A 27,053-nucleotide genomic window follows, 5' to 3' on the forward strand; every position below is an offset into this window, starting at 1 on the left:
CGGCTGGGAGTCCTCTGCACCCACCCCTCATGTGTCTGGGCACTGCTGGTAGTGATATGCACCACCCCTCATATGTATGGGCACTGCTGGGAGTCCTCTGCACCCACCCCTCATGTGTCTGGGCACTGCTGGGAGTCCTCTGCACCCACCCCTCATGTGTCTGGGCACTGATGGTAGTCCTCTGCACCCACCCCTCATGTGTCTGTCCACTGCTGGGAGTCCTCTGCACCCACCCCTCATTTGTCTGGGCACTGCTGCGAGTCCTCTGCACCCATCCCTCATGTGTCTGGGCACTGCTGGGTGTCCTCTGCACCCACCCCTCATTTGTCTGGGCACTGCTGGGAGTCCTCTGCACCCACCACTCTTGTGTCTGGGCACTGATGGTAGTCCTCTGCACCCATCCCTCATATGTCTGGGCACTGCTGGGAGGCCACTGCACCCACCCCTCATGTGTCTGTCCACTGCTGGGAGTCCTCTGCACCCACCCCTCATTTGTGTGGGCACTGATGGTAGTCCTCTGCACCCACCCCTCATGTGTCTGGGCACTGATGGTAGTCCTCTGCACCCACCCCTCATATGTCTGGGCACTGCTGGGAGGCCACTGCACCCACCCCTCATGTGTCTGTCCACTGCTGGGAGTCCTCTGCACCCACCCCTCATTTATCTGGGCACTGCTGGGAGTCCTCTGCACCCACCCCTCATATGTCTGGGCACTGCTGGGAGGCAACTGCACCCATCCCTCATGTGTCTGTCCACTACTGGGAGTCCTCTGCACCCACCCCTCCCTCATATGTCTGGGCACTGATGGTAGTGATATGCACCCACCCCTCATATGTCTGGGCACTGCTGGGAGTCCTCTGCACCCACCCCTCATTTGTCTGGGCACTGGTGGGAGTGATATGCACACACCAATCATGTGTCTGGGCACTGCTGGGAGTCCTCTGCACCCACCTTTCATGTGTCTGGGCACTGCTGGGAGTCGTCTGCACCCACCCCTCATGTGTCTGGGCACTGCTGGGAGTCCTCTGCACCCACCCCTCATATGTCTGGGCACTGCTGGGAGGCCACTGCACCCACCCCTCATATGTCTGGGCACTGATGGTAGTGATATGCCCCCACCCCTCATATGTCTGGGCACTGCTGTGAGTCCTCTGCACCCACGCCTCATTTGTCTGGGCACTGCTGGGAGTTATATGCACCCACCCCTCATGTGTCTGTCCACTGCTGGGAGTCCTCTGCACCCACCCCTCATTTGTCTGGGCACTGCTGGGAGTCCTCTGCACCCACCCCCCATGTGTCTGGGCACTGATGGTAGTCCTCTGCACCCAACCCTCATATGTCTGGGCACTGCTGGGAGTCCTCTGCACCCACCCCTCATTTGTCTGGGCACTGCTGGGAGTCCTTTGCACCCACCCCTCAAGTGTCTGGGCACTGCTGGTAGTGATATGCACCACCCCTCATAAGTCTGGGCACTGCTGGGAGTCCTCTGCACCCACCCCTCATTTGTCTGGGCACTGCTGGGAGTCCTCTGCACCCACCCCTCATTTGTCTGGGCACTGGTGGGTGGGATATGCACCCACCCCTCATGTGTCTGGGCACTGCTGGGAGTCCTCTGCACCCACCCCTCTTATGTCTGGGCACTGCTGAGAGTCCTCTGCACCCACCCCTCATATGTCTGGGCACTGCTGGGAGGCCACTGCACCCACCCCTCATTTGTCTGGGCACTGATGGTAGTCCTCTGCACCCACCCCTCATATGTCTGGGCACTGCTGGGAGGCCACTGCACCCACCCCTCATGTGTCTGTCCACTGCTGGGAGTCCTCTGCACCCACCCCTCATTTGTCTGGGCACTGCTGGGAGTCTTCTGCACCCACCCCTCATGTGTCTGGGCACTGCTGGGAGTCCTCTGCACCCACCCCTCATATGTCTGGGCACTGCTGGGTGTCCTCTGCACCCACCCCTCATATGTCTGGGCACTGCTGGGAGGCCACTGCACCCACCCCTCATGTGTCTGTCCACTGCTGGGAGTCCTCTGCACTCACACCTCATTTGTCTGGGCACTGCTGGGAGTCATCTGCACCCATCCCTCATGTGTTTGGGCACTGCTGGGAGTCCTCTGCACCCACCCCTCATATGTCTGGGCACTGCTGGGAGTCCTCTGCACCCACCCCTCATGTGTCTTGGCACTGATGGTAGTCCTCTGCACCCACCCCTCATATGTCTGGGCACTGATGGTAGTGATATGCACTCACCCCTCATATGTCTGTGCACTGCTGGGAGCCCTCTGCACCCACCCCTCATATGTCTGGGCACTGCTGGGAGTCCTCTGCACCCACCCCTCATTTGTATGGGCACTGCTGGGAGTCCTCTGCACCCACCCCTCATTTGTCTGGGCACTGGTGGGAGTGATATGCACCCACCCCTCATGTGTCTGGGCACTGCTGGGAGTCCTCTGCACCCACCCCTCATGTGTCTGGGCACTGATGTTAGTCCTCTGCACCCACCCCTCATATGTCTGGGCACTGCTGGGAGGCCACTGCACCCACCCCTCATGTGTCGGTCCACTGCTGGGAGTCCTCTGCACACACCCCTCATATGTCTGGGCACTGATGGTAGTGATATGCACCCACCCCTCATATGTCTGGGCACTGCTGGGAGTCCTCTGCACCCACCCCTAATGTGTCTAGGCACTGATGGTAGTCCTCTGCACCCACCCCTCATATGTCTGGGCACTGCTGGTAGTGATATGCACCCACCCCTCATATGTCTGGGCACTGCTGGTAGTGATATGCACCCACCCCTCATATGTCTGTGCACTGCTGGGAGTCCTCTGCACCCAACCCACATATGTCTGGGCACTGCTGGGAGGCCACTGCACCCACCCCTCATATGTCTGGGCACTGATGGTAGTGATATGCACCCACCCCTCATATGTCTGGGCACTGCTGGGAGTCCTCTGCACCCACCCCTCATGTGTCTGGGCACTGCTGGTAGTGATATGCACCACCCCTCATAAGTCTGGGCACTGCTGGGAGTCCTCTGCACCCACCCCTCATTTGTCTGCACACTGGTGGGAGTGATATGCACCCACCCCTCATGTGTCTGGGCACTGCTGGAAGTCCTCTGCGCCCACCCCTCATGTGTCTGGGCACTGATGGTAGTCCTCTGCACCCACCCCTCATATGTCTGGGCACTGCTGGGAGGCCACTGCACCCACCCCTCATGTGTCTGGGCACTGATGGTAGTCCTGTGCACCCACCCCTCATATGTCTGGGCACTGCTGGGAGGCCACTGCACCCACCCCTCATGTGTCTGTCCACTGCTGGGAGTCCTCTGCACCCACTCCTCATTTGTCTGGGCACTGCTGGGAGTCCTCTGCACCCACCCCTCATGTGTCTGGGCACTGCTGGGAGTCCTCTGCACCCACCCCTCATTTATCTGGGCACTGCTGGGAGTCCTCTGCACCCACCCCTCATATGTCTGGGCACTGCTGGGAGGCCACTGCACCCACCCCTCATGTGTCTGTCCACTGCTGGGAGTGCTCTGCACCCACCCCTCCCTCATATTTCTATGCACTGATGGTAGTGATAGGCACCCACCCCTCATATGTCTGGGCAGTGCTGGGAGCCCTCTGCACCCACCCCTCATATGTCTGGGCACTGCTGGGAGTCATCTGCACCCACCCCTCATTTGTCTGGGCACTGCTGGGAGTCCTCTGCACCCACCCCTCATTTGTCTGGGCACTGGTGGGAGTGATATGCACCCACCCCTCATGTGTCTGGGCACTGCTGGGAGTCCTCTGCACCCACCCCTCATATGTCTGGGCACTGCTGGGAGGCCACTGCACCCACCCCTCATGTGTCTGTCCACTGCTGGGAGTCCTCTGCACCCACCCCTCATATGTCTGGGCACTGATGGTAGTGATATGCACCCACCCCTCATATGTCTGGGCACTGCTGGGAGTCCTCTGCACCCACCCCTCATGTGTCTGGGCACTGATGGTAGTCCTCTGCACCCACCCCTCATATGTCTGGGCACTGCTGGTAGTGATATGCTCCCACCCCTCATATGTCTGGGCACTACTGGTAGTGATATGCACCCACCCCTCATATGTCTGTGCACTGCTGGGAGGCCACTGCACCCACCCCTCATATGTCTGGGCACTGATGGTAGTGATATGCACCCACCCCTCATATGTCTGTGCACGGCTGGGAGTCCTCTGCACCCACCCCTCATGTGTCTGGGCACTGCTGGTAGTGATATGCACCACCCCTCATATGTATGGGCACTGCTGGGAGTCCTCTGCACCCACCCCTCATGTGTCTGGGCACTGCTGGGAGTCCTCTGCACCCACCCCTCATGTGTCTGGGCACTGATGGTAGTCCTCTGCACCCACCCCTCATGTGTCTGTCCACTGCTGGGAGTCCTCTGCACCCACCCCTCATTTGTCTGGGCACTGCTGGGAGTCCTCTGCACCCATCCCTCATGTGTCTGGGCACTGCTGGGTGTCCTCTGCACCCACCCCTCATTTGTCTGGGCACTGCTGGGAGTCCTCTGCACCCACCACTCTTGTGTCTGGGCACTGATGGTAGTCCTCTGCACCCATCCCTCATATGTCTGGGCACTGCTGGGAGGCCACTGCACCCACCCCTCATGTGTCTGTCCACTGCTGGGAGTCCTCTGCACCCACCCCTCATTTGTGTGGGCACTGATGGTAGTCCTCTGCACCCACCCCTCATGTGTCTGGGCACTGATGGTAGTCCTCTGCACCCACCCCTCATATGTCTGGGCACTGCTGGGAGGCCACTGCACCCACCCCTCATGTGTCTGTCCACTGCTGGGAGTCCTCTGCACCCACCCCTCATTTATCTGGGCACTGCTGGGAGTCCTCTGCACCCACCCCTCATATGTCTGGGCACTGCTGGGAGGCAACTGCACCCATCCCTCATGTGTCTGTCCACTACTGGGAGTCCTCTGCACCCACCCCTCCCTCATATGTCTGGGCACTGATGGTAGTGATATGCACCCACCCCTCATATGTCTGGGCACTGCTGGGAGTCCTCTGCACCCACCCCTCATTTGTCTGGGCACTGGTGGGAGTGATATGCACACACCAATCATGTGTCTGGGCACTGCTGGGAGTCCTCTGCACCCACCTTTCATGTGTCTGGGCACTGCTGGGAGTCGTCTGCACCCACCCCTCATGTGTCTGGGCACTGCTGGGAGTCCTCTGCACCCACCCCTCATATGTCTGGGCACTGCTGGGAGGCCACTGCACCCACCCCTCATATGTCTGGGCACTGATGGTAGTGATATGCCCCCACCCCTCATATGTCTGGGCACTGCTGTGAGTCCTCTGCACCCACGCCTCATTTGTCTGGGCACTGCTGGGAGTTATATGCACCCACCCCTCATGTGTCTGTCCACTGCTGGGAGTCCTCTGCACCCACCCCTCATTTGTCTGGGCACTGCTGGGAGTCCTCTGCACCCACCCCCCATGTGTCTGGGCACTGATGGTAGTCCTCTGCACCCACCCCTCATATGTCTGGGCACTGCTGGGAGTCCTCTGCACCCACCCCTCATTTGTCTGGGCACTGCTGGGAGTCCTTTGCACCCACCCCTCAAGTGTCTGGGCACTGCTGGTAGTGATATGCACCACCCCTCATAAGTCTGGGCACTGCTGGGAGTCCTCTGCACCCACCCCTCATTTGTCTGGGCACTGCTGGGAGTCCTCTGCACCCACCCCTCATTTGTCTGGGCACTGGTGGGTGGGATATGCACCCACCCCTCATGTGTCTGGGCACTGCTGGGAGTCCTCTGCACCCACCCCTCTTATGTCTGGGCACTGCTGAGAGTCCTCTGCACCCACCCCTCATATGTCTGGGCACTGCTGGGAGGCCACTGCACCCACCCCTCATTTGTCTGGGCACTGATGGTAGTCCTCTGCACCCACCCCTCATATGTCTGGGCACTGCTGGGAGGCCACTGCACCCACCCCTCATGTGTCTGTCCACTGCTGGGAGTCCTCTGCACCCATCCTCATTTGTCTGGGCACTGCTGGGAGTCTTCTGCACCCACCCCTCATGTGTCTGGGCACTGCTGGGAGTCCTCTGCACCCACCCCTCATATGTCTGGGCACTGCTGGGTGTCCTCTGCACCCACCCCTCATATGTCTGGGCACTGCTGGGAGGCCACTGCACCCACCCCTCATGTGTCTGTCCACTGCTGGGAGTCCTCTGCACTCACACCTCATTTGTCTGGGCACTGCTGGGAGTCATCTGCACCCATCCCTCATGTGTTTGGGCACTGCTGGGAGTCCTCTGCACCCACCCCTCATATGTCTGGGCACTGCTGGGAGTCCTCTGCACCCACCCCTCATGTGTCTTGGCACTGATGGTAGTCCTCTGCACCCACCCCTCATATGTCTGGGCACTGATGGTAGTGATATGCACTCACCCCTCATATGTCTGTGCACTGCTGGGAGCCCTCTGCACCCACCCCTCATATGTCTGGGCACTGCTGGGAGTCCTCTGCACCCACCCCTCATTTGTATGGGCACTGCTGGGAGTCCTCTGCACCCACCCCTCATTTGTCTGGGCACTGCTGGGAGTGATATGCACCCACCCCTCATGTGTCTGGGCACTGCTGGGAGTCCTCTGCACCCACCCCTCATGTGTCTGGGCACTGATGTTAGTCCTCTGCACCCACCCCTCATATGTCTGGGCACTGCTGGGAGGCCACTGCACCCACCCCTCATGTGTCGGTCCACTGCTGGGAGTCCTCTGCACACACCCCTCATATGTCTGGGCACTGATGGTAGTGATATGCACCCACCCCTCATATGTCTGGGCACTGCTGGGAGTCCTCTGCACCCACCCCTAATGTGTCTAGGCACTGATGGTAGTCCTCTGCACCCACCCCTCATATGTCTGGGCACTGCTGGTAGTGATATGCACCCACCCCTCATATGTCTGGGCACTGCTGGTAGTGATATGCACCCACCCCTCATATGTCTGTGCACTGCTGGGAGTCCTCTGCACCCAACCCACATATGTCTGGGCACTGCTGGGAGGCCACTGCACCCACCCCTCATATGTCTGGGCACTGATGGTAGTGATATGCACCCACCCCTCATATGTCTGTGCACGGCTGGGAGTCCTCTGCACCCACCCCTCATGTGTCTGGGCACTGCTGGTAGTGATATGCACTACCCCTCATATGTATGGGCACTGCTGGGAGTCCTCTGCACCCACCCCTCATTTGTCTGGGCACTGCTGGGAGTCCTCTGCACCCACCCCTCATATGTCTGGGCACTGCTCGGAGGCCACTGCACCCACCCCTCATATGTCTGGGCACTGATGGTAGTGATATGCACCCACCCCTCATATGTCTGGGCACTGCTGGGAGTCCTCTGCACCCACCCCTCATGTGTCTGGGCACTGATGGTAGTCCTCTGCACCCACCCCTCATATGTCTGGGCACTGATGGTAGTGATATGCACCCACCCCTCATATGTCTGTGCACTGCTGGGAGCCCTCTGCACCCACCCCTCATATGTCTGGGCACTGCTGGGAATCCTCTGCACCCACCCCTCATTTGTCTGGGCACTGCTGGGAGTCCTCTGCACCGACCCCTCATTTGTCTGGGCACTGGTGGGAGTAATATGCACCCACCCAGCCCTCATATGTCTGGGCACTGCTGGGAGGCCACTGCACCCACCCCTCATGTGTCTGTCCACTGCTGGGAGTCATCTGCACCCACCCCTCATATGTCTGGGCACTGATGGTAGTGATATGCACCCACCCCTCATATGTCTGGGCACTGCTGGGAGTCCTCTGCACCCACCCCTCATGTGTCTGGGCACTGATGGCAGTCCTCTGCACCCACCCCTCATATGTCTGGGCACTGCTGGTAGTGATATGCACCCACCCCTCATATGTCTGTGCACTGCTGGGAGTCCTCTGCACCCAACCCTCATATGTCTGGGCACTGCTGGGAGGCCACTGCACCCACCCCTCATATGTCTGGGCACTGATGGTAGTGATATGCACCCACCCCTCATATGTCTGTGCACGGCTGGGAGTCCTCTGCACCCACCCCTCATGTGTCTGGGCACTGCTGGTAGTGATATGCACCACCCCTCATATGTATGGGCACTGCTGGGAGTCCTCTGCACCCACCCTTCATTTGTCTGGGCACTGCTGGGAGTCCTCTGCACCCACCCCTCATATGTCTGGGCACTGCTGGGAGGCCACTGCACCCACCCCTCATATGTCTGGGCACTGATGGTAGTGATATGCACCCACCCCTCATATGTCTGGGCACTGCTGGGAGTTCTCTGCACCCACCCCTTATTTGTCTGGGCACTGCTGGGAGTTATATGCACCCACCCCTCATGTGTCTGTCCACTGCTGGCAGTCCTCTGCACCCACCCGTCATTTGTCTGGGCACTGCTGGGAGTCCTCTGCACCCACCACTCTTGTGTCTGGGCACTGATGGTAGTCCTCTGCACCCACCCCTCATATGTCTTGGCACTGCTGGGAGGCCACTGCACCCACCCCTCATGTGTCTGTCCACTGCTGGGAGTCCTCTGCACCCACCCCTCATTTGTATGGGCACTGATGGTAGTCCTCTGCACCCACCCCTCATGTGTCTGGGCACTGATGGTAGTCCTCTGCACCCACCCCTCATATGTCTGGGCACTGCTGGGAGGCCACTGCATCCACCCCTCATGTGTCTGTCCACTGCTGGGAGTCCTCTGCACCCACCCCTCATTTGTCTGGGCACTGCTGGGAGTCCTCTGCACCCACCCCTCATATGTCTGGGCACTGCTGGGAGGCCACTGCACCCACCCCTCATGTGTCTGTCCACTGCTGGGAGTCCTCTGCACCCACCCCTCCCTCATATGTCTGGGCACTGATGGTAGTGATATGCACCCACCGCTCATATGTCTGGGCACTGCTGGGAGTCCTCTGCACCCACCCCTCATTTGTCTGGGCACTGGTGGGAGTGATATGCACACACCCCTCATGTGTCTGGGCACTGCTGGGAGTCCTCTGCACCCACCCGTCATGTGTCTGGGCACTGCTGGGATTCCTCTGCACCCACCCCTCATGTGTCTGGGCACTGCTGGGAGTCCTCTGCACCCACCCCTCATATGTCTGGGCACTGCTGGGAGGCCACTGCACCCACTCCTCATATGTCTGGGCACTGATGGTAGTGATATGCACCCACCCCTCATATGTCTGGGCACTGCTGTGAGTCCTCTGCACCCACCCCTCATTTGTCTTGGCACTGCTGGGAGTTATATGCACCCACCCCTCATGTGTCTGTCCACTGCTGGGAGTCCTCTGCACCCACCCCGCATTTATCTGGGCACTGCTGGGAGTCCTCTGCACCCACCCCCCATGTGTCTGGGCACTGATGGTAGTCCTCTGCACCCACCCCTCATATGTCTGGGCACTGCTGGGAGGCCACTGCACCCACCCCTCATGTGTCTGTCCACTGCTGGGAGTCCTCTGCACCCACCCCTCATTTGTCTGGGCACTGCTGGGAGTCCTCTGCACCCACCCCTCATGTGTCTGGGCACTGCTGGTAGTGATATGCACCACCCCTCATAAGTCTGGGCACTGCTGGGAGTCCTCTGCACCCACCCCTCATTTGTCTGGGCACTGCTGGGAGTCCTCTGCACCCACGCCTCATTTGTCTGCGCACTGGAGGGAGTGATATGCACCCACCCCTCATGTGTCTGGGCACTGCTGGAAGTACTCTGCACCCACCCCTCATATGTCTGGGCACTGATGGTAGTCCTCTGCACCCACCCTCATATGTCTGGGCACTGCTGGGAGGCCACTGCACCCACCCCTCATGTGTCTGGGCACTGATGGTAGTCCTCTGCACCCACCCCTCATATGTCTGGGCACTGCTGGGAGGCCACTGCACTCACCCCTCATGTGTCTGTCCACTGCTGGGAGTCCTCTGCACCCACCCCTCATTTGTCTGGGCACTGCTGGGAGTCCTCTGAACCCACCCCTCATGTGTATGGGCACTGCTGGGAGTCCTCTGCACCCACCCCTCATTTATCTGGGCACTGCTGGGAGTCCTCTGCACCCACCCCTCATATGTCTGGGCACTGCTGGGAGGCCACTGCACCCACCCCTCATGTGTCTGTCCACTGCTGTGAGTCCTCTGCACCCACCCCTCCGTCATATGTCTGGGCACTGATGGTAGTGATATGCACCCACCCCTCATATGTCTGGGCACTGCTGGGAGCCCTCTGCACCCACCCCTCATATGTCTGGGCACTGCTGGGAGTCCTCTGCACCCACCCCTCATTTGTCTGGGCACTGCTGGGAGTCCTCTGCACCCACCCCTCATTTCTTTGGGCACTGGTGGGAGTGATATGCACCCACCCCTCATGTGTCTGGGCACTGCTGGGAGTCCTCTGCACCCACCCATCATGTGTCTGGGCACTGATGGTAGTCCTCTGCACCCACCCCTCATATGTCTGGGCACTGCTGGGAGGCCACTGCACCCACCCCTCATGTGTCTGGGCACTGATGGTAGTCCTCTGCACCCACCCCTCATATGTCTGGGCACTGCTGGGAGGCCACTGCACTCACCCCTCATGTGTCTGTCCACTGCTGGGAGTCCTCTTCACCCACCCCTCATTTGTCTGGGCACTGCTGGGAGTCCTCTGAACCCACCCCTCATGTGTATGGGCACTGCTGGGAGTCCTCTGCACCCACCCCTCATTTATCTGGGCACTGCTGGGAGTCCTCTGCACCCACCCCTCATATGTCTGGGCACTGCTGGGAGGCCACTGCACCCACCCCTCATGTGTCTGTCCACTGCTGTGAGTCCTCTGCACCCACCCACCCCTCATATTTCAGGGCACTGATGGTAGTGATATGCACCCACCCCTCATATGTCTGGGCACTGCTGGGAGTCCTCTGCACCCACCCCTCATGTATCTGGGCACTGATGGTAGTCCTCTGCACCCACCCCTCATATGTCTGGGCACTGCTGGTAGTGATATGCACCCACCCCTCATATGTCTGGGCACTACTGGTAGTGATATGCACCCACCCCTCATATGTCTGTGCACTGCTGGGAGTCCTCTGCACCCAACCCTCATATGTCTGGGCACTGCGGGGAGGCCACTGCACCCACCCCTCATATGTCTGGGCACTGATGGTAGTGATATGCACCCACCCCTCATATGTCTGTGCACGGCTGGGAGTCCTCTGCACCAACCCCTCATGTGTCTGGGCACTGCTGGTAGTGATATGCACCGCCCCTCATATGTATGGGCACTGCTGGGAGTCCTCTGCACCCACCCCTCATTTGTCTGGGCACTGCTGGGAGTCCTCTGCACACACCCCTCATTTGTCTGTGCACTGGTGGGAGTGATATGCACCCACCCCTCATGTGTCTGGGCACTGCTGGGAGTCCTCTGCACCCACCCCTCATATGTATGGGCACTGCTGGGAGTCCTCTGCGCCCACCGCTCATTTGTCTGGGCACTGCTGGGAGTCCTCTGCACCCACCCCTCATTTGTCTGGGCTCTGATGGTAGTCCTCTGCACCCACCCCTCATGTGTCTGTCCACTGCTGGGAGTCCTCTGCACCCACCCCTCATTTGTCTGGGCACTGCTGGGAGTCCTCTGCACCCACCCCTCATGTGTCTGGGCACTGATGGTAGTCCTCTGCACCCACCCCTCATATGTCTGGGCACTGCTGGGAGGCCACTGCACCCACCCCTCATGTGTCTGTCCACTGCTGGGAGTCCTCTGCACCCACCCCTCATTTGTCTGGGCACTGCTGGGAGTCCTCTGCACCCACCACTCTTGTGTCTGGGCACTGATGGTAGTCCTCTGCACCCACCCCTCATATGTCTCGGCACTGCTGGGAGGCCACCGCACCCACCCCTCATGTGTCTGTCCACTGCTGGGAGTCCTCTGCACCCACCCCTCATATGTCTGGGCATGGCTGGGAGGCCACTGCACCCACCCCTCATATGTCTCGGCACTGATGGTAGTGATATGCACCCACCCCTCATATGTCTGGGCACTGCTGTGAGTCCTCTGCACCCACCCCTCATTTGTCTGGGCACTGCTGGGAGTTATATGCAGCCACCCCTCATGTGTCTGTCCACTGCTGGGAGTCCTCTGCACCCACCCCTCATTTGTCTGGGCACTGCTGGGGGTCCTCTGCACCCACCCCCCCATGTGTCTGGGCACTGATGGTAGTCCTCTGCACCCACCCCTCATATGTCTGGGCACTGCTGGGAGTCCTCTGCACCCACCCCTCATTTGTCTGGGCACTGCTGGGAGTCCTCTGCACCCACCCCTCAAGTGTCTGGGCACTGCTGGTAGTGATATGCACCACCCCTCATAAGTCTGGGCACTGCTGGGAGTCCTCTGCACCCACCCCTCATTTGTCTGGGCACTGCTGGGAGTCCTCTGCACCCACCCCTCATTTGTCTGGGCACTGGTGGGTGGGATATGCACCCACCCCTCATGTGTCTGGGCACTGCTAGGAGTCCTCTGCACCCACCCCTCTTATGTCTGGGCACTGATGAGAGTCCTCTGCACCCACCCCTCATATGTCTGGGCACTGCTGGGAGGCCACTGCACCCACCCCTCATATGTCTGGACACTGATGGTAGTCCTCTGCACCCACCCCTCATATGTCTGGGCACTGCTGGGAGGCCACTGCACCCACCCCTCATGTGTCTGTCCACTGCTGGGAGTCCTCTGCACCCACCCCTCATTTGTCTGGGCACTGCTGGGAGTCTTCTGCACCCACCCCTCATGTGTCTGGGCACTGCTGGGAGTCCTCTGCTCCCACCCCTCATATGTCTGGGCACTGCTGGGTGTCCTCTGCACCCACCCCTCATATGTCTGGGCACTGCTGGGAGCCCACTGCACCCACCCCTCATGTGTCTGTCCACTGCTGGGAGTCCTCTGCACTCACCCCTCATTTGTCTGGGCACTGCTGGGAGTCATCTGCACCCATCCCTCATGTGTTTGGGCACTGCTGGGAGTCCTCTGCACCCACCCCTCAGATGTCTGGGCACTGCTGGGAGTCCTCTGCACCCACCCCTCATGTGTCTGGGCACTGATGGTAGTCCTCTGCACCCACCCCTCATATGTCTGGGCACTGATGGTAGTTATATGCACCCACCCCTCATATGTCTGTGCACTGCTGGGAGCCCTCGGCACCCACCCCTCATATGTCTGGGCACTGCTGGGAGTCCTCTGCACCCACCCCTCATTTGTCTGGGCACTGCTGGGAGTCCTCTGCACCCACCCCTCATGTGTCTGTCCACTGCTGGGAGTCCTCTGCACCCACCCCTCATTTGTCTGGGCACTGCTGGGAGTCCTCTGCACCCACCCCTCATGTGTCTGGGCACTGCTGGTAGTGATATGCACCACCCCTCATAAGTCTGGGCACTGCTGGGAGTCCTCTGCACCCACCCCTCATTTGTCTGGGCACTGCTTGGAGTCCTCTGCACCCACCCCTCATTTGTCTGCGCACTGGTGGGAGTGATATGCACCCACCCCTCATGTGTCTGGGCACTGCTGGAAGTCCTCTGTGTTAGACGGCGACCTCAGAGGAGCCCGGAAAGGGGGTCCTGACTACCCTGAGACCCACCCTCAAAGTATCGTAGCCGGGCACTGGCGGGAGATTCCCCAGGGGGAGGATTCTCGCAACTAGGATCGTACTTCTGGCACCACACGACACAGAAGGACCACACTGGGTATTCTCAGAACAAGCTTTATCAAACAGGTATCACTGCAAATATGTACAAGGTGAGCACGGGCTCAAGAGTCTCGGAAAGGTAGGGGGTAGCGGGACTGTCTCTGGTAACGGTTCAAAGCAGGGACGTACCCGGCGCACAGCTCACAATCCTCGAGCTGGGGGATACGTGGTCGGAGGTGGGGTCCGGCGGGACCGTGAGAGTCTGGGGGAGCCGCGAGTCACTCAGCAGGGCTCAGGTACAAGTTCGGAGGTCTTACGATCTTCAGGGAGCCGCGAGTCACTCAGCAGGGCTCAGGTGAGTTCCAGTTCCAGGAGCCGCGACCACGTCAGCAGGCTCTCGTTGTTCCAGCGTCGAATCTGCCGGACAGCCCCAGAGCACCCCTTGTTATAGTTCGACCCCTCTTTGATGTCCGGAGTCTGTGCAGGCAGGGGTCTTGTCACCTGGGGGTCGCTTGTCGGGATTTCCTGCTATAGTCTTTTGATCCTTTCAGGGCCGGGTCGGGAGGAGTCCCAGACACCCAGCAGGCGTGGAGCCAGCCCTCAGGGAGGCCGGAGGGCCGATCGAAACCCATCGTCCCGGGGGAGTTCAGAGGTGCGATAGAAACTGCTCCTCCCTCTCTCATCCCCTGGGAGCGTGATGTCCTCCAGCCGGAGTGGCGCCTCTGTGCCCGGGTCGCGCTGGGGCCGGGCGGCCATCTTGGTGCATGAAGTGGGCACGCGGGCCCGGGGTGGCCGAAAGGGGAGAGGCCAGGGACGGAGATGTCCGGGTCGGTGCGGGTGTCCTGGTGGGGAGGTTCGGCCGGGCCGGGGGCTTGGGCTGTAGGTGCCAGGTTTCGGTGGTGCGGGGGCACGGAGGGCAATTCTACGAGGCCGGGTCCAACACGCGTCCCCCCCAGCTGAAAGCCGGAGAGAACTGCCCATCAGCTTGGGGGGTTCTCTTCGCTGAGGCGGAAGAACCGGGAGAGGCCGTCAGCATTGGCGTGGTCCGTACCAGGGCGGTGTTCCACGGTGAAATCCATCCCCTGGAGGGAGATTGACCACCGCAGTAGCTTGGGGTTTTCTCCTCGCATCTGCATGAGCCAATGTAAGGGCCGATGGTCAGTTTGGACTCTGAAATGGGTGCCAAACAGGTAGGGTCGTAGCTTTTTGAGTGCCCAGACCACGGCAAAGGCTTCGCGCTCTATGGTGCTCCATCTTTGTTCTCGGGGCAACAGCCGCCGACTGAGGAAGGCGACGGGCTGGTCTAGGCCTTGGTCATTTACTTGGGACAGGACGGCCCCAATGCCATGCTCGGAGGCATCGGTTTGGACTATGAACTCCTTGGCGTAGTCGGGAGCCCGGAGGACGGGGGCAGTACACATGGCCCTTTTTAGGGCATCGAAAGCTTCCTGGCAGGCAGCCGTCCACTGCACTTTCTTTGGCTGTTTTTTAGACGTGAGTTCTGTGAGAGGGCCGACAAGGCTGCCATACCCCCGAATGAATCTTCGGTAGTAGCCCGTGAGTCCCAGGAAGGCTCGGACCTCCGTCTGGGTGATGGGTGGTTCCCAGGCCAGGATGGCGTCGATCTTTGGCTGTAGCGGGGCGACCTGGCCACTCCCGACCTGGTGCCCCAAGTAGAACACGGATCCTTGCCCGATCTGGCACTTGCTGGCTTTTACTGTGAGGCCTGCCTGGCGCAGGGCGATTAGCACCCTTCGGAGGTGCTGGAGGTGCTCACTCCACTCTGAACTGAAGACAGCGATGTCGTCCAGGTATGCTGCGCTGAACTGTTCTAGCCCGGCCAGGACTCTATTCACCAGTCGCTGGAAAGTGGCCGGGGCATTTTTCATCCCGAAGGGCATTACGCGGAAGCGGTAGTGCCCATCGGGGGTGGAGAAAGCGGACCGCTCTTTGGCCCCTTCGGTGAGCGCAATCTGCCAGTATCCGCAGGTGAGGTCGAATGTGCTGAGGAACCGGGCTGCCCCTAGTCGGTCAATGAGTTCGTCGGCTCGTGGAATGGGGTGGGCATCGGCTCGGGTAACGTCATTGAGCCCCCGGTAGTCCACGCAGAATCGGAGCTCAGGGGCGACACCGGGGGCCGCTGCCTTCGGGACCAGGACCACGAGGCTGGCCCAGGGACTGTCAGAGGGCTCGATCACCCCCAGGGTCAACATCTTCGAGACTTCCGCTTGAATGCAGGACCGGACCCGGTCAGGAACCCGGTAGGCTCGGTGTCTCACCGGCGGGCTGTCCCCGGTGTCCACATCATGAACACACCAGTCGGTGACCCGGGGGGTCAGGGAGAAGAGGTCAGAAAATTGTCTTAGGAGCTGGCGGCAGTCCGCTTGTTGCTGGGCAGTGAGGGCTGGGGAGAGGTTCACTCCTTCCACGGAGCCATCCTGCTCCTTGATACACAGGAGGTCCGGGAGGGGATCCGACTCATCTTCGGCCCCGTCATCGGTGGCCAGCAGGAGGCTCAGTTCTGTCCGCTGGAAGTGAGGCTTGAGGCGGTTCACGTGCAGGACCCGGAGGGGATCCCGAGGCGACTGGACGTCCACCAAGTAGGTGACTTGGCTCTTCTTCTCGACCACTTTGTAGGGCCCAGTCCATCGGTCCTGGAGAGCGCCCGGCTTCACCGGGGCCATGACCCACACCTGCTGGCCCGGCTGGAACTCGACCAGAGTAGCATTCTGGTCGTACCAGCGCTTCATTTCTTCTTGACTCGCCTCCAGGTTGGCCTCGGCCAGTTCTCGGAACCTCCTGGTCTGGTTCCGGAGGGCCAGGACATATTGGAACACATCTCGGGGGGTGGCCTGGGGTGCTGCCTCCCACCCTTCCTTAACTAAACTGAGGGGACCTCGGACGGGGTGCCCATAGAGTAATTCAAACGGGCTGAACCCTAAGGACTTCTGGGGGACCTCCCGGTAAGCGAACAAGAGGCAGGGGAGCAGGACGTCCCACTTACGCCGGAGGGGCTCTTCTAGGCCAGCGATCATCCCTTTCAAAGTCCTATTAAACCTCTCTACTAGGCCGTTCCCTTGGGGATGGTACGGGGTGGTGAACTTATAGGACACCCCACATTGTTGCCACAGGGACGTCATATACCTGGATATAAAATTAGTGCCGCGATCGCTCACGACCTCGCGGGGGAAACCCACCCTGGAGATGATCCCCATCAGGGCCCGGCCCACCACGGGGGCCGTAATGGTGCGTAGGGGAATAGCCTCTGGGTAGCGGGTGGCGTGGTCCACTAGGACCAAGATGAAACGGTGACCTTGGGATGTGGGGGGGTCCAGTGGCCCCACGATGTCGATCCCGACTCGTTCGAAGGGGGTACTGACGACCGGGAAGGGTTGGAGGGGAGCCTTGCGCTTCCCCCCACTCTTCCCACTGGCTTGGCACGTGGGGCAGGACTTGCAGTGGGCTTCTACCGCTGCTTTCATCTTAGGCCAATAAAAATGGGTCACGAGACGGCTGTAGGTCTTGTCCTGACCCAGGTGACCGGCGAGGGGGACATCGTGGGCTAAGCCCAGGAGGAAATCCCGGAAGCGGAGAGGTACCACCAGTACCCGTCCGGATCCCAGCTCCACTGATTTCTGCTCACTATACAGGACGTTATTCTCCCAATAGATTCGGTGCGTTCCGGTCTGGTCACCTGCGGCTTGGCCCTCGGCCTGGCGCCGCAGCCCGACCAGGGAAGGACAGGTGGCTTGCTCCCGGCAAAATTCTTCTCGGGTGGGCCCGCCCTCGTGGCGCCAATGGGCCAACTCGGGTAGATCGCCCAACTCGGGGACCGGGGCGAGGTCGGATGGTGCGGGTTCGTCGCTGACGACGGACCCTTCCGATGGGGGAACGGGAGGACCCTCGGCGGGGACGGTGCTGGCTACTTTGACCGGGGTGCTCTCGATTTCTCTCCGGGGAGTGAGTCGGGCTGTCATAGATCGGGTGGTGGCACACACCCACTCGGGGAGTCCCATCATTCCTAGGTGGGCCTTGCGCTCTACGTGCTTCCAGGGGGAACTCTCCAGGTCGTTCCCTAAGAGGCAGTCGACCGGCTGGGAGGTTCTTACGGCCACCTTGAGTTTGCCTATCACCCCTCCCCACTCAAATGGCACCAGGGCCACCTGACACATACTTTCCCTATTGTCTGCAGATATTACGGGGCAAAAGACATTGGGGAGGATCTGCTCCTCGGGAACTAGGTGCCTGAGGACACCGGTGATACTGGCCCCGGTGTCCCGCAGGGCCTCTACCTGGTGGCCATTGATCTTGACGAGCTGCCCATATTTCTGTGTGTTGGACGGTAGGAGGCTACCAGGGATCATTTCCCTATCTCCCAGGGATACTAGGGCCATCGCGGCTGGTTCCCACTCCTCGGCTTCCTCAACCTCCTCCCCTAGAGCTACGTTGGCTATCTGTCTCGCAGGGGTGACTTGGGTGGCCATGGGGCACTCTGGGTCATTGGCGTAGTGCCCGGGTTTCTGGCAGCGGAAACAGGTGACGGTCACCCGGTGTCCCCGTCTCCCAGGGGGCCCTGTTACTGGTGGGGGGGGCGCCGGGAAAGGTGGAGGTGGTGTCTTTGGGGGGCTAGGCTGGGATTCCCTCTGCCCTCCCTGGTTCCCCCCCCCTCTCTGGCGGGGTGGTCCCTGACTGGTTCGGGGGTACTCTCCTACCATGCCCCGGGAGACCCGGGTGTTGGTCCAGCGGTCGGCCTCCACGGCCAGCTTCCGGGGATCTGTGAGCTTGCTATCCAGCAGATGTTGACGTAGCTCTACGAAGCAGTTCGCAGCCAGATGTTCCCATAACATGAGGTCAGTGAGTTCGGCAAGGGTGGTGACTTTGCTGCCCTTGACCCACCCATCGAAGGCCCGACTAAAAAAGTTTACATACTCCACCCAGGTGGTGCCCGGGATCTTCCTGCAGTCCCGGAACCGTTGGCGGTACATTTCTGGGGTGAGGCCGTATCTTGTGAGGAGAGCCTCTTTCATGTGGCTGTAGGAGGTCTGCAGGGATAGGGGTAGGTCGAGCAGGGTGTCCCTTCCTTCGCTCAGAAACCGTCCCCACAACCCCGCCCCCCAGTCCTTCTGTGGAATCCGATGGGAGGTCATGGCGACCTCGTAGGCCCGAAACCATTGCTGAATGTCATCGTTTTTATAATATTCTTTGACCACATCCTTGGGGATGTGGACCTTCTGTTCCGCTGGGGGGGCCGTCTCTCGGTTCCCCGAGGGCCTCCCGTCCTCATTTCGGGCCTTGAGCTCGAGTTCCTTTAAGCTCCGTTCGTGCTCCAGTTGGAGCTTTCTTCCTTCGTGCTCCCGTTGGAGCTTCTTTTCTTCCAGTTCGCCTTGTACACGCATTTGCTCTACTGCTAGCTTCTTCTCCGCTAACTTCAATTCGCCCTCGATTTTGAGTTTGGCTAACTCGAGTTCATGACTGCGGCTTCTCTCTCTGATCGCGAGCTCTTCCGGGGATAGGCCCCCGTCTGGTACGATGCCTCGCACCTGATTGCTACTGCTTTCATTTTGGGGGGGTTCGGCTTCGTCGGGGCGCTCCCCCGTGCCTTCCGGGCGGGAGGCCCCGGTCTCCACCCAAGTTTTCAGTGCTTTCTGCAAGTCTTCTTTAGTGTTGAGGCCAGTGGTAGCGATTTTAAGTTCTTTGCAAAATTGTTTTAGCTCTTTGTGTGTGTATTCTTCCAGATGCTCCACCTGGAACACTCTGTTGGCGTTGGTTTCTGCGGAGCTCGTGGCGCTTCCTTCTGCCATCTTTGTTGGTCGTGCGTCCGTCGTTTACTGTACGATCTCTAGGTGATGGGCCCGAATCCCGTCGCTTGCCACCAATGTTAGACGGCGACCTCAGAGGAGCCCGGAAAGGGGGTCCTGACTACCCTGAGACCCACCCTCAAAGTATCGTAGCCGGGCACTGGCGGGAGATTCCCCAGGGGGAGGATTCTCGCAACTAGGATCGTACTTCTGGCACCACACGACACAGAAGGACCACACTGGGTATTCTCAGAACAAGCTTTATCAAACAGGTATCACTGCAAATATGTACAAGGTGAGCACGGGCTCAAGAGTCTCGGAAAGGTAGGGGGTAGCGGGACTGTCTCTGGTAACGGTTCAAAGCAGGGACGTACCCGGCGCACAGCTCACAATCCTCGAGCTGGGGGATACGTGGTCGGAGGTGGGGTCCGGCGGGACCGTGAGAGTCTGGGGGAGCCGCGAGTCACTCAGCAGGGCTCAGGTACAAGTTCGGAGGTCTTACGATCTTCAGGGAGCCGCGAGTCACTCAGCAGGGCTCAGGTACAAGTTCGGAGGTCTTACGATCTTCAGGGAGCCGCGAGTCACTCAGCAGGGCTCAGGTACAAGTTCGGAGGTCTTACGATCTTCAGGGAGCCGCGAGTCACTCAGCAGGGCTCAGGTGAGTTCCAGTTCCAGGAGCCGCGACCACGTCAGCAGGCTCTCGTTGTTCCAGCGTCGAATCTGCCGGACAGCCCCAGAGCACCCCTTGTTATAGTTCGACCCCTCTTTGATGTCCGGAGTCTGTGCAGGCAGGGGTCTTGTCACCTGGGGGTCGCTTGTCGGGATTTCCTGCTATAGTCTTTTGATCCTTTCAGGGCCGGGTCGGGAGGAGTCCCAGACACCCAGCAGGCGTGGAGCCAGCCCTCAGGGAGGCCGGAGGGCCGATCGAAACCCATCGTCCCGGGGGAGTTCAGAGGTGCGATAGAAACTGCTCCTCCCTCTCTCATCCCCTGGGAGCGTGATGTCCTCCAGCCGGAGTGGCGCCTCTGTGCCCGGGTCGCGCTGGGGCCGGGCGGCCATCTTGGTGCATGAAGTGGGCACGCGGGCCCGGGGTGGCCGAAAGGGGAGAGGCCAGGGACGGAGATGTCCGGGTCGGTGCGGGTGTCCTGGTGGGGAGGTTCGGCCGGGCCGGGGGCTTGGGCTGTAGGTGCCAGGTTTCGGTGGTGCGGGGGCACGGAGGGCCATTCTACGAGGCCGGGTCCAACACTCTGCACCCACCCCTCATGTGTCTGGACACTGCTGGGAGGCCACTGCACCCACCCCTCATGTGTCTGGGCACTGATGGTAGTCCTCTGCACCCACCCCTCATATGTCTGGGCACTGCTGGGAGGCCACTGCACCCACCCCTCATGTGTCTGTCCACTGCTGGGAGTCCTCTGCACCCACCCCTCATTTGTCTGGGCACTGCTGGGAGCCCTCTGCACCCACCCCTCATGTGTCTGGGCACTGCTGGGAGTCCTCTGCACCCACCCCTCATTTATCTGGGCACTGCTGGGAGTCCTCTGCACCCACCCCTCATATGTCTGGGCACTGCTGGGAGTCCTCTGCACCCACCCCTCATGTGTCTGGGCACTGCTGGGAGTCCTCTGCACCCACCCCTCATTTGTCTGGGCACTGCTGGGAGTCCTCTGCACCCACCCCTCATGTGTCTGGGCACTGCTGGTAGTGATATGCACCACCCCTCATAAGTCTGGGCACTGCTGGGAGTCCTCTGCACCCACCCCTTGTTGGACAGGCCACACGAAGGGCTTGCTCCCTCCCCGCACGACAGGGCCCGAGCTCCGGCCCGCCAGGCATAACCCACGAAAAGCACCTGTACCCCGTCTCCCGACGGATCTTCTGCCCTCGGACCTCTACTCATCACGGGGCCCAGCCCCACCGGCTCCCCCGGCCGGTTCAAGCCGCCATCTTGGGCCCTGCACCACGAGGCCGCGTGGCCTCGCCCCGACCCTAACCCCGGGCCTGACCGGCCCCGACATCCCGGCACCACCATCCACCCGGGAGGTGAGCGGACCACTTGGCAGGTCAATGGGAGGACGAAGTGTCAAGAGCTGTTCCCCCGCCAGGTGCCGATCGCCTCCAGCTCCCCCAGGCGCTGGCTCCACCCCCTGCTGGGTGTCTGGACACCTTCATCCCGGGCCCTCCGACCTCCAAGTGCGAGGGTCCGGACATCAAAGAGCGCCTGCCCTATAACTGGGGCAGCTCCGGAGCAGGAAGGCAGTTGTATCCTGGAGTCGAGAGACACCGAGAGAACTCAGCCTTGACGGACTACTGGCGCTGCCGTAGCCCGCTCTTGTGAACCATCGTCCTGCCTGCTGGCGCTGCCGCGGCCTTCTACAACATCCATCCTCGTCGGGACCTGCTGGCGCTGCCGCGGCCCGTTGTAAAGACCATCCTCACCGGGACCTGCTGGCGCTGCTGCGGACCGTACATCGACCATCTTTCCGGCACCTGCTGGTGCTACCGCGGACCGTGTACCGACCATCTCCACCGGGACCTGCTGGCGCTGCCGCGGCCCGTACCAACTAAGCTCGAGGATTGTGAGCTAATCATCATCTCATCCAAGCTACCTGACTGGTAGACAGACTGTCCCGCTACCCCTTACCCTGCTTTGAGAGACTTGAATCGAGGGGACCCCTGAGTCCAGACCTCCTTGTACCATTCAACCGTACCCTAAGAAGTGCTTATAAAGAACCCTGAACCTTATCCGTGTGTGGTATCCGTCTGTGGGGGGGAAAGTTACTTGTCTGTACGATCGCTGGAGACGGCTCTCCCCGGAGACCTCTCCCCTGACCCCGGCCGACCCTCCCGGTCCGTCTATCCTTTCTAACATTGGTGGCCAGCGGCGCGATCCGAATCAACGCGTAATCGTACAGAGAGTAGCTCACCCCACGACAAAAACACGATGTCAGCCAAAGATAGCAACTCCACCGAGAAATTCCAAATGGATAAATTAGAAGAATACAACCACCGCGAACTGAGACAATTCTGCATAGAACTTGGCATTGCTACCACCGGCCTGAGTACCAAAGATGATCTAAAGCACGCCCTAGAGTCGTGGACAGAAACTGGGGTCGCCGGACCCTCCGACCAAAGCAGCATCACACCAGAGGGGAACGCCACGGCTCCCGAGGAGCGGGGAACGGGCCTCTCGCAGGAGGAGATCCGAGAAAGAGAAAGAACCAGATTGCACGAGTTGGAAATGGCACGACTCAAGATGGATGGGGAACTCAAGTTAGCTGAACAGAAACTCAACCTCGAGCACATGCGGCTCCGAGATGAACGAGAAGAGAAGCAGAGACAGAGAGAGCTGGAGGAGAAAAAAATAACGCTCGAGCACGAGCGCAAACTGGCGGAAATAGAACTTCGGAAACAGAATAAGGAACTGGGGGTGCCTGAGCGACCACACACCCCGGGGCCAATCGAGAAAAAAGTCCACATCCCCAAGGATGTTGTCCGCGAGTATGTCCGAGAAGACGACATACAACAGTGGTTTAAAGCCTACGAGATCGCCATGACCTCCCACCGGATCGACCGGAGTGATTGGGGAGCCGGACTTTGGGGGAGGTTTATCAACGAGGGTCGCGATGCCCTACTGCAGCTCCCAGATCACCAAATGTCGTCCTACGACCACATGAAGGCTGCCCTCCTCACCCGCTACGGCCTCACACCCGAGATGTACCGCCAGAGGTTCAGAGATTGCACCCGGATCCCAGGTACAACTTGGGTAGAATACGTGAACTATTTCAGCCGTGCCTTCGAGGGTTGGATAAAGGGGAGCCAGGTCACCACCTACGAACAACTCTTTAACCTGATGGTATGGGAGCACCTGTCGAACAACTGCTTCGTCGAGCTCAGGCAGCACCTCCTCGACAGTAAGCTGACTGACCCCCGGCAGCTCGCCGCCGAAGCTGACCGATGGGAAAGCACCCGAGTGGGCCGGAGGGGGCCACACGAACAGAACAGAAACAACCAAGGCCAGCACCGTCCTCGGGGAGGAGGAGGGGGCCAGGGGCGAGGGAGAGACGCCTTGCCCGCAACACCCGTGGCCAGCACCCCGGCTCCGGCCGGTCGGGGCAACCCCCCGTGGCGTCCTGGGGTCCGAGCCAACGTCACGTGCCACCGATGCCAGCGAGTCGGCCACTACGCCAATGACCCGAGCTGCCCGCAGAACCAAACACCCAAGCCCCGCCAGGTAGCTGCCGCCGCCCTGGGGGAAGAGCGATCATTGGAGGAACCAGAGGAGTATGAGCCGGCCCAGCAAGAGTGGGAACCGGCCGCCATGGTCCTGGCGTGCTTAGGGGGAAGAGACATGGTCCCGCGGGCTCCCCTACCCGCTAACACCAGGAAATACGGTCAGTGGGTGACCATTAATGGACAGTGAGCCGAGGCCTTGCGTGACACAGGCGCCAGTGTGACGGCCGTCCGCTGTCACCTGGTGAAGCCCGAGCAGATCCTGCCGAACATTCTCTGCCCCGTCCGCTCGGCAGACAACTCTGAAAGTATGTGTCAAATGGCCTGCGTCCCATTCGAATGGGGAGGGGTCTCCGGCCTGTTGAAGGTGACGGTCCGGGACGATGCCCCCGTGGACTGCCTCCTGGGGAATGACCTCGAGAGTTCCCCGTGGGCCACCGTTGAGAGAAGAGAGCACCTGGGGATGCTGGGCCTCCCGGACTGGGCCTGCATAACCACCCGGTCCATGGCCGCCCGTGCCTTCCCTCGATCAGAAGAACCAGAATGGCCAGCACCTCCGCCCCCGGTCGCCCCAGTAGAAGACAACGACGAGGCCAGCCTCCCGGACCCGACGACCGAAGGGGACGCGCAACCCCAGGACCTTCCTGACCTGGCTCAGTGGCGTCAAGAAGGGGGGCCCACCCAAGAACAGTTCCGCCAGGAACAAAAGACCTGTCCCTCCCTCGAGGGACTCCGCCAACAAGCCAGCGCCCAGAACGCAGGGGACTCCACCGGAACTCACTGGGTCTACTGGGATAACGACCTGCTATAGAGCGAGCAAAGAATCGCCGAGCTGGGGGCCGGTCGAGTACTGGTGGTACCTCTCCGCTTCAGAGACTTTCTGCTCAACCTGGCCCACGATGTCCCCCTGGCTGGACACCTGGGCCAGGATAAAACGTACAGCCGCCTAGTGACCCACTTTTTCTGGCCGAAAATGAGGAACGACGTCCTGAACCACTGCCGATCTTGCCCCACATGCCAAGCCAGCGGGAAGAGTGGTCGGAAGCTGAAAGCCCCTCTGCAACCCTTCCCTGTGGTCACCACCCCGTTCGAGAGGGGTGGTGCACCCACTGCACCCACCCCTCATGTGTCTGTCCACTGCTGGGAGTCCTCTGCACCCACCCCTCCCTCATATTTCTGGGCACTGATGGTAGTGATATGCACCCACCCCTCATATGTCTGGGCACTGCTGGGAGCCCTCTGCCCCCACCCCTCATATGTCTGGGCACTGCTGGGAGTCCTCTGCACCCACCCCTCATTTGTCTGGGCACTGCTGGGAGTCCTCTGCACCCACCCCTCATTTGTCTGGGCACTGGTGGGAGTGATATGCACCCACACCTCATGTGTCTGGGCACTGCTGGGAGTCCTCTGCACCCACCCCTCATGTGTATGGGCACTGATGGTAGTCCTCTGCACCCACCCCTCATATGTCTGGGCACTGCTGGGAGGCCACTGCACCCACCCCTCATGTGTCTGTCCACTGCTGGGAGTCCTCTGCACCCACCCCTCATATGTCTGGGCACTGATGGTAGTGATATGCACACACCCATCATGTGTCTGGGCACTGCTGGGAGTCCTCTGCACCCACCTGTCATGTGTCTGGGCACTGCTGGGAGTCCTCTGCACCCACCCCTCATGTGTCTGGGCACTGCTGGTAGTGATATGCACCACCCCTCATATGTATGGGCACTGCTGGGAGTCCTCTGCACCCACCCCTCATTTGTCTGGGCACTGCTGGGAGTCCTCTGCACCCACCCCTCATTTGTCTGCGCACTGGTGGGAGTGATATGCACCCACCCCTCATATGTATGGGCACTGCTGGGAGTCCTCTGCACCCACCCCTCATGTGTCTGGGCACTGATGGTAGTCCTCTGCACCCACCCCTCATGTGTCTGTCCACTGCTGGGAGTCCTCTGCACCCACCCCTCATTTGTCTGGGCACTGCTGGGAGTCCTCTGCACCCACCCCTCATGTGTTTGGGCACTGCTGGGAGTCCTCTGCTCCCACCCCTCATTTGTCTGGGCACTGCTGGGAGTCCTCTGCACCCACCACTCTTGTGTCTGGGCACTGATGGTAGTCCTCTGCACCCACCCCTCATATGTCTGGGCACTGCTGGGAGGCCACTGCACCCACCCCTCATGTGTCTGTCCACTGCTGGGAGTCCTCTGCACCCACCCCTCATTTGTGTGGGCACTGATGGTAGTCCTCTGCACCCACCCCTCATGTGTCTGGGCACTGATGGTAGTCCTCTGCACCCACCCCTCATATGTATGGGCACTGCTGGGAGGCCACTGCACCCACCCCTCATGTGTCTGTCCACTGCTGGGAGTCCTCTGCACCCACCCCTCATTTATCTGGCCACTGCTGGGAGTCCTCTGCACCCACCCCTCATATGTCTGGGCACTGCTGGGAGGTCACTGCACCCACCCCTCATGTGTCTGTCCACTGCTGGGAGTCCCCTGCACCCACCCCTCCCTCATATGTCTGGGCACTCATGGTAGTGATATGCACCCACCCCTCATATGTCTGGGCACTGCTGGGAGTCCTCTGCACCCACCCCTCATTTGTCTGGGCACTGGTGGGAGTGATATGCACACACCCACCATGTGTCTGGGCACTGCTGGGAGTCCTCTGCACCCACCTGTCATGTGTCTGGGCACTGCTGGGAGTCCTCTGCACCCACCCCTCATGTGTCTGGGCACTGCTGGGAGGCCACTGCACCCACCCCTCATATGTCTGGGCACTGATGGTAGTGATATGCACCCACCCCTCATATGTCTGGGCACTGCTGTGAGTCCTCTGCACCCACCCCTCATTTGTCTGGGCACTGCTGGGAGTTATATGCACCCACCCCTCATATGTCTGTCCACTGCTGGGAATCCTCTGCACCCACCCCTCATTTGTCTGGGCACTGCTGGGAGTCCTCTGCTCCCACCCCCCATGTGTCTGGGCACTGATGGTAGTCCTCTGCACCCACCCCTCATATGTCTGGGCACTGCTGGGAGTCCTCTGCACCCACCCCTCATTTGTCTGGGCACTGCTGGGAGTCCTCTGCACCCACCCCTCAAGTGTCTGGCAACTGCTGGTAGTGATATGCACCACCCCTCATAAGTCTGGGCACTGCTGGGAGTCCTCTGCACCCACCCCTCATTTGTCTGGGCACTGCTGGAAGTCCTCTGCACCCACCCCTCATTTGTCTGGGCAAAGGTGGGTGGGATATGCACCCACCCCTCATGTGTCTGGGCACTGCTGGGAGTCCTCTGCACCCACCCCTCTT

Source organism: Triturus cristatus, chromosome 1_1 (genome assembly GCF_964204655.1).
Source record: "Triturus cristatus chromosome 1_1, aTriCri1.1, whole genome shotgun sequence".
NCBI lineage: Eukaryota > Metazoa > Chordata > Amphibia > Caudata > Salamandridae > Triturus > Triturus cristatus.